Here is an 8,713-nt window from a genome sequence, read left to right as displayed (position 1 = left end):
AATGTCATGTAAATGAGGACTTCACGTCCCTAAGGCTCCCTGGAAGCCTGAAGGACGCCCACTGGTGCCTTTCAGCAGCTCCTCTGCCCACCGAGGTCAGTGGCCCATCGCTCACCGCTAAAGCTGATCAGTTTGTTCCAGAAATGTCAGTTTCCTCTCGGATTGCCAGGGAAGCAAGGGCAGTGGCGATTTTCAGAAGTGAGTATTTTTGTTACCCTTTGATATGCATTATCAAAAATTGGCTAGAATCACCTGAAAGCCCATGGCTACGATTAGCCGAGGGCAGGAACAGGAGTGTCTGGGGGACAAAGCGTAGTGGTTTTCACTGCGGGGGCCTCTGCCCCGGGAACTCGCCCTTCCTCTCCCTTCTGGCACACCCTTCAGCACCACTCCCAGTGGACAGGCAGCACCAGACCCCAAAAGGAGCTCAACCACAGCTTCCTATGTGCTTCTAGGTCTGCTCCTGGTGTCGGTGAAGCTGCTTCCAACTGACTGATGCTTAGATTAGTTGTTGAAACGCAGAGATGCGGCAGAGGAGGTGCGCCAGAAACAAGACGCTTGGAAACGGGCAGAACGTTGACAGGTGCAGGACAGACCTTCATAGAAATTGTCGTCTCCCTGGCCCCTCACAGTGCCTGGAAATACACCAGTTATATTTTTAAAGGTATGAATCGTTTCAGGCACACCAGGAATAATGGAACAAGCCCCCACCATGTACCTGCCCTGTAGCAGGCACTTCCACATACCTTAGCCCTTTGCTCGTGCAGCCTTCACAGTGATGCTGAGGGGAGAAAATAAGAGACATGTGACATGTGACACCTGTCAGCGCAGGTGTGGGCTGGCAGGGCTGCTCAGGACAAACCTGGGAGTGAAGCTTGTCTCAAGATCACGGCTGGTCCCCCTGCTGTTTCGTAACCTGGATGGCACAGTGGGATCCCGTACCCTCTACTGACCTGAGTAAAAACGCAAAATCTCCGTGGGATGCAAAGGCCTTTTCCATGCACAGGATGCAGAGGCAAAACATTTGCTAGCAAGAAGCAATCTCCTCCAACAGAGGGAGGAGGGGTGTGTTTGAGGCCACATCTAATATGAATCAAAGGATCACAGAGCAAGAAGCACGTGTCATATTCTCAACAAGCACGTGTCTGCAGTTTCTTTTGAGTTTGGAGGGATGGATAGGCATGAAACCATGATTCCCGTTGATTAAAAGGCATGGAGTAGTACTGGAGAGGTCCCCTATCTCAGATGTCGCCATTTGTCTTTCTGAAGGAAGAATGTGAACCCCAAAGCGTAGTCTGGTCACAAACAGCACAGATGAGCAATGCACCAAATAACGCAACCCTTGTTCTTTGAGGGCTTTCTGCGTGCTGGGTATTGCTTAAGTACCACAAGGAATTCAAGATGAAATCTAAGGTGCAGATGGTCCCAGGTGAGATAATAGAGGACAGCAAATGGTCACAGTGGATGAAAACAGAATGCGCAACCATGTACTGGTTAAAGGACTTTGTGAAAACACAGAGAATTAAAACTAAGATAATCAAATAATTTAGAATAGAGGAATTTTAAAAGATATAGCATGCAACGACTAAAAACTGAGCGAATAAATAAAAGAGAAAGATTTGATTAATTGGACTCCATCAAAATTAAAAACTTCTTTTTTTATCTTTTTTAAAAATGTATTTTAGTGAAGTATAGTTGATTTACAATGTTGTGTTAATTTCTACTGTACAGCAAAGTGATTCAGTTGTACCTATATATACATTCTTTTTCATATTCTTTTCCATTAGGGTTTATCACAGGATATTGAATATAGTTCCATGTGCTATACAGTAGGACCTTGTTGTTTATCCATTCTATAGATAATAGTTTGCATCTGCTAATCCCAAACTCCCCATCCATCCCTCCCCCCAAAATGCCTGCTCTTCAAAAGGCATCATTAAAAAAACCAAAAAGACAAGCCTCGACTGGAACAAAATATTTTCAAATCCTATATCTTAGAAAAGTATACTTATAATATGATCCAGCAATTTCACTACCAGCTGTATCTCCAAGAGAAATAAAAATATATATCCACACGAAACCTTGGCCATGAATGTTTATAGCAGCATTATTTATAATAGCCTAAAACTGGAAACAGCCCAAATGTCCCAACAGGTGAATAGATAAACAGGTGAATAGATAAACAAAATGTAGTATATATCTATATCTGTAGTAATATCTCTCTATCTATAATGTGATAGTACTCAGCCATTCAAAATAATAAACTGTTGATACACTGCAACCTGGATGAATCATCAAATAATCAATCATGCTTATTTATCTTTGTTTTTACTTATGTATTATTTTTGAAAAATAATCATGCTGAGTGCATTTAGATTAAACTAATACACTGTAGGCTTCCATTTATATAAAATTCTAGATTATACAAACCAACGCCCATTGACAGAAATAAGGCCAGGGATTTTATGTTGATGGGCGGGGATGGGTGGGGAGACAAAGGGGCACACTGGTGCTTTCATGGGTGTGTACATGTCAAAACTCACCAAATTATAAACCTTAAGCATTCACAGTTTATTATATGCCAAGTTTACTTCAATAAAACTGTTTAAAATATGTGTAAAAATGAACAGAGGAAGAAAAATTACACACTACAAAAATTGAACACAAAAAAGGCAGTAAAGAAAGAACAGAGGAACAAAAATACATGAGACCTGGAGAAAACAAATAGCAAAATGAGTGAAACCCAAGCACTTCAATAATTACATTAGATGTGAATGTTCTATACACTCTAACTAAAAGACAGATTTTCAAACTTGATTTAAAAAAAAGCAAATCCAATTATACGTTGTCAACAGGTGAAACACTTCAGATTCTAGAGCACAAATAGCTTGAGCATGAAAGGATGAAAGAAGATGTTCTGTGCAAACAATGACTGTGAAAGAGCTAGAGAGATGATATCACTATCATAGAAAATAGATTCAGAGACAAGAAACATTGCTAGAGTTCAAAGAGGGACAGTTCATAATAAAAAGTGTCAATACACAGGTAGACATAAAAATTATTAACGTATAGGCAACTAACAGCAAAGTCCCACCTCTAATGTTAATCACAGGAAAACAGAGTAAAAGTGTGCATAACCTTTGCCCTCTGCTTTTCCCCATCTTTAGAGGTGAGCGTAAGATAAGTCCCCTGTGGTCGAGTTTGCAGAAGTCATGGCTGAGGCATCAGGCCCACCAGTGCAGATGGGGAAGTGCAGTGAGTGTGAGCCAGCAGCACGCAGGGCAGGGACAGATGTGGCTGTAAAGAGGGAAGCAGGCGGGGCTTGGCCGGGGCGGGGTGGGGGTGGGGGACCAGGAACTGGGCTGAGAAGACGGATAGCGAGGAGGATGGAGAAAAGGGCTCTGACTGCAGCTTCACAAGCCAGGTTTCAACACTGACTTTACGCTCGTGTGGGAGATGAGATGGAGTTATCCCCACACCACAGATGGGAAGACCGAGGCCGTCAGAGGAGAAACACTTCTCCCAGAGGCGATTTTGTGGCTGAGCTGGACTCCCAAGCTGGTGTCCGCTCCACCGGTCACACCAAGCTCCGTGTGGGTGGCCCCTCCTACCATCTCTTGGGTGACTCCAAGCTCGAGCGGTCCCTGGGACCAACTTCTCATAGTTGGAGGTACAGGAAAAGCCTCTTGCCACCAGCATCTGTTCTTGAAGGGTCAAGTTTGCTGGTTCTGCCTGGGAAGAGCCCACCAGGCAGAACTCAGTGAGAAAATTGCCTGTCGGATATGGAAAGAGGGCTTTGAAGGCAGGTGACATCTGGGAGATACAGAGGTTCATCTCTCCTTCACCCACCTGGGGTATCTGGCTCGAAATGACATGACCTACAAGGACTAGCTGGGTGAGTGATGTCTCTGCCTCTGACACCAACTGTGTGAGAAGCTAAAGAAATAGGGGTGACAGCAGAGAGCTCCAGGCACCACCAGGAGAGATAGCCCCCTCCCTTTCCCCAGTGGATGCCCTTGACCTCATTAAAAATAAGATGAGGCAGAAATCAGAGAGGGCACAGCCTCAGCCCTGGAGCCTCTGCTAAGATTAGCGGGAGCTCTGAACACCCATTCCCCACCCCCTTGGACATAGACTTCTAGGGAGGGACCAGAGACAGCATGCTCCGTTAAAAACCCATCAACCACAGAAATTATTTTTAGCAAATTGATGACTTCATGGAGGGCTGGGAATACTACATAGAGGGCTGGAATGGTGACAGGGACAGTCAGGTTAAACAGATGGCAGGAGCTGTATCTGGAAAGCTAGGAAGCATATGTACCGCAGCCCGGTCACACCCCAGCTATGCAAATGTAGGCGACGTATTGGACTCCTCAGTGCTTCAATTCCCACTTTTATAATAACTATGTTGCAAGAGCATGAATAGTGACACAATATGTAAAATGTTTAGTGTAGTGTCTGCTCCTGGAAGGCACCCAGTGCGTGGCTGCCGATCATTATAAATTACAAATCAACGTACACACATTCAGTGCTTTCTTATTAGTCTACATAAAATTCCTGACCTACAGGTAGGATATGTTGCATTATTAGTCCTATATTAGAAACCTGTTTATGTCATTGTTGTACCCAAAACACACTGTCTGCCTTTCACAGTGAGGTGGTGATGAATATCACACATTCTGGAATCTACTAAGGTTTGAATCCTGGCTCTGCCTATCATGGGCTGTGGACCCCCAGCCAGTCATGAGCCCCTCTTGGTTTCAGTGTCTTATCTGAGGATAAGAAACATATAGGGCTGCTGTAAAGATTAAATGAGCTCCTACTATTACGTATCACCCTTTGTTCCTGAAAAGTCTTTCTCATGGGAGTGTGCGCGCAGGGTGGGCATGGGGACAGGCGGCAGAAGACTGGAGGGGAAGAGAAGGTTTCCTTCTATATTCCTGAGCATGCCTGGTCCTGTCTTGAGGCAGATCGAGGTCCAGTTGAAGGCTGCACCTGGGGCCCCTGTGTCTCAGTTATGACCGTGAACAGATTGATTTGGCTGTAAACAGTGTCAGGGGGCCTTCGATGTAAGGCTGTCTCTTTGATTTTGCAGTTGGTTTGATATCCCAAAGGCAGGGAGGCCTTGCCAAGAGGATCCCAGGAGCAGCGTGCAGTTTGAGAATTTGGGAAGTGAAGCGGCATCAGTGCCCCCTCGTTACGCCGCAAAGCCCCTCCCAGCCACTGCTGCTGATGGTCATTGCACTGGCACGAGCACTCGGGCTTACTTGCTGTTCTTGAGGCAATTCCTGAGCTCCAAGGGCAGAAAGCCAACCGTGGCAAGGAATTGTGCTACTTGGGAACAGAAGGGAGGGATGTCGAGGTTTGATTGTTCTGAAACATTAGAAAATCTGCAAGATGACGTCTCCAGAGCATTTAATATTTAGTTAGTGCTAAGCACCATGAGGGGTAAAAGGAGATGAGTTTCTGTCTGCAGGGCGCTTACACTCTGTAAGGAAGTCTCTTTCCTGCAGAGGGTGGGAGCTGAGGGTGCTGTGCTGGGCAAGCCAAACTCAGGGGCTTTTCTGGACCTAATTAGATGGTGATATCATGAGTCAAATCCCATGACAGATGAGACTTTGGGAGATCCTGGGAGGAAGTGGGCCTGTGAGATGAATGCAAATAACTTGTGGCCAGAACATGGAAAATATGCTTTTAAAAAGAAGACCAAGTAACAACCGAAGAAAAATTATTTGAGGACTCAGTAATGATACTAACCGGTATAAATCAACGTCTTGAAACTACAATAGAAGAAAACAAAAACAGAACACCCCTGGCATCTGGGATTAGGGCAGGAATGGACTGGGAAAGGGCTGAGGGAACTTACAGAGATGATGGTAATGTTTTATATCTCTTGATAGGGTTTAGATTATATAGATGTATTCATTTGTCAAAACTTGACAGATGTACATGAAAGACTTGTGCATTTATCATGTGTAAGATTTGTTTCAAAAGAAAAAAGTGTAAAAAAATATGGAACTCTTGTTAATGATAAAAAAAAAAATTAAAAAAGAAGCGTATTCAAAAACAAAAAATCACCAAAACATATCTGCTTATTTTTGACCCTCCATGAAAAGGAGGGCTCCAATTCACCTCTCCTTGAAGGGAAGCCATCTTTTTTTTTTTAACATCTTTATTGGCATATAATTGCTTTACAATGGTGTGTTAGGTTCTACTTTATAACAAAGTGAATCAGTTATACATATACATATGTCCCCATATCTCTTCCCTCTTGCATCTCCCTCCCTCCCACCCTCCCTATCCCACCCCTCTAGGTGGTCACAAAGCACCGAGCTGATCTCCCTGTGCTATGCGGCAGCTTCCCACTAGCTATCTATTTTACATTTAGTTTATATATGTCCATGCCACTGTCTCACTTTGTCCCAGCTTACCCTTCCCCCTCCCTGTATTCTCAAGTCCATTCTCTAGTAGGTCTGCATCTTTATTCCCATCTTGCCCCTAGGTTCTTTGTGACCTTTTTTCTTTTTTTAGATTCCATATATATGTGTTAGCATATGGTATTTGTTTTTGTCTTTCTGACTTACTTCACTCTGTATGACAGTCTCTAGGTCCATCCACCTCACTACAAATACCTCAGTTTCATTCCTTTTTATGGCTGAGTGATATTCCATTGTATATATGTGCCACATCTTCTTTATCCATTCATCTGTCGAGGGACACTTAGGTTGCTTCCATGTCCTGGCTATTGTAAATAGAGCTGCAATGAAGATTTTGGTACATGACTCTTTTTTAATTGTTGTTTTCTCAGGGTATATGCTCAGTAGTCGGATTGCTGGGTCATATGGTAGTTCTATTTTTAGTGTTTTAAGGAACCTCCATACTGTTCTCCATAGTGGCTGTATCAATTTACATTCCCACCAACAGTGCAAGAGGGTTCCCTTTTCTCCACACCCTCTCCAGCATTTATTATCTCACACCAGTCAGAATGGCCATCATCAAAAAATCTACAAACAATAAATGCTGAAGACAAGCCATCTTAATGGCTCATTTCTAATGAGTAGGATGTGGCAGAAGAAACTCAGCGCGACTTCCACAGCTGGGTCTTAAAAAAAGATACAGCTTCTGTCTCTGTTGGGATGCTTGCCCTGGGAATCTAGGTTGACAGATGCCCATTGGGAGTAACTGTAGGCGGTTCTGACCAGTTGCTATTAACAGGAGCTGTCGGGTTGTTCCTCTAACCATAGCGTCCAGAAGACTCAAGACAAATCCAACTGTCCCAGACTCTTGTACCAAGCACGGCACTTTTCCTCCCTGGTCCTTTCTCCTGTCACCTGTTCCTATACGGCCCCGTACCATGACTTTGCCCCCTGTGACCCACACTATGACCTTGGTCTGTGTGCCTTTCAGCCGGCCGCATTCACTGACCATCGCAAAGCCAACACTAACATATAAGTTACTTTTCCAGGGTATGACTCCTAAGTGAGGTGGAAGGTCTGCCCATGGAAATGATATTCTTTACAGTGATGTCCTGCTCCCACTAATTCCCGATGGTATCACTTAATGACGATGAACTTTCTCTGTGGCTGCTCGTGGCTCCCTGCCCCACCAACTGATCAATCTTTGCAGTTGGAGGCATTTAACCATCAGCCTCAGACTCTGGGTCTAATCCTGTTCTTGGAGAGGGGAACCACAAGGACTCCTGGACGGTAGTAGAGGGGCTTAAGGCAGCTGGGCAACTTTCTCCATTCTGATCAAATACCCCTTAAACTGGTTCTCCACCAGATCACAGGGGAGCAGGCCACACTGAGCACCAGTTTCTGCCAGTTCGTCTTCTGACTCGCTTTCTAGGAACAGAGACTTTCCTTTATCTGTTGGCCATATCTGTCCCCTAAGGCTTGAGGGGCAAGGCTGTCCTTTCCCCAGTACTTTTTTCACAGCTGGAATCCTACGTGTGAAATTCATTCTCTGCGGGTTGTTCTATACTATTTTCCAGATAATAATGACCACTTTTATGGAATACCTCTTTTTTTCTACCATTGAGGCAAATGACTCCTGCCTGCCCTATCCTTGTGCTTTGTGAAGTCCCCTCATCAGACCTCACGACACTGGCTACACCCTTCTTATGAAGCAGAGGGAGCCCCTAGGACACGTCCTGGCTCATGGCAACCACTCTGTAAATGTCGCGGAGGGAACGAGTTACAGGACAGAGTGAAAGCTTTTCCTGAATGAGGAAAGGAAGCCAGTGGGGCTCCTCTACTCAGAGAGACGCCCCCTCCTCCCCCCAGGCCCCAGGGACAGTCAGCATTGCCCTTCTCACGCCCTGCACCCCACCTGGCATTGGGAGCAAGCCACAGGCCATCTGCCTTGGAGTCACACTCCTTCCCCCAAATCAACCACCTGCCAGAGCGAATGAGCGTATGATCCCTGAGAATACTTGATGAAGGTCATTAGGAGCTCTCTCCCCTGAAAGCTTCCAGTCCTGTCGGTGAACCAAGAACCTGTTAATAGATGGAACCAATCTTGCTGGGTTAAGTGCTTAGGGAAGAAAGGCTTCTCACGTGTGGCAGGGGGACACAGTCCAGATCTGGCGTGGTAGAGACTGTTGCTCCCTACCAAGTATCCACATGATCCTTGAGGCAAATACAAGCACGTGTGTCTTCTCTAGGCTCTCTCTCTCTCTCTCTCTCTCTCTCTCTCTCTCTCTCTCTCTCTC

Source organism: Monodon monoceros, unplaced genomic scaffold, assembly GCF_005190385.1.
Source record: "Monodon monoceros isolate NGI ecotype Baffin Bay Population unplaced genomic scaffold, NGI_Narwhal_1 Super_Scaffold_2, whole genome shotgun sequence".
NCBI lineage: Eukaryota > Metazoa > Chordata > Mammalia > Artiodactyla > Monodontidae > Monodon > Monodon monoceros.
The sequence above is the reverse complement of the archived record's forward strand: the minus strand, read 5'-3'. Positions refer to the sequence as shown.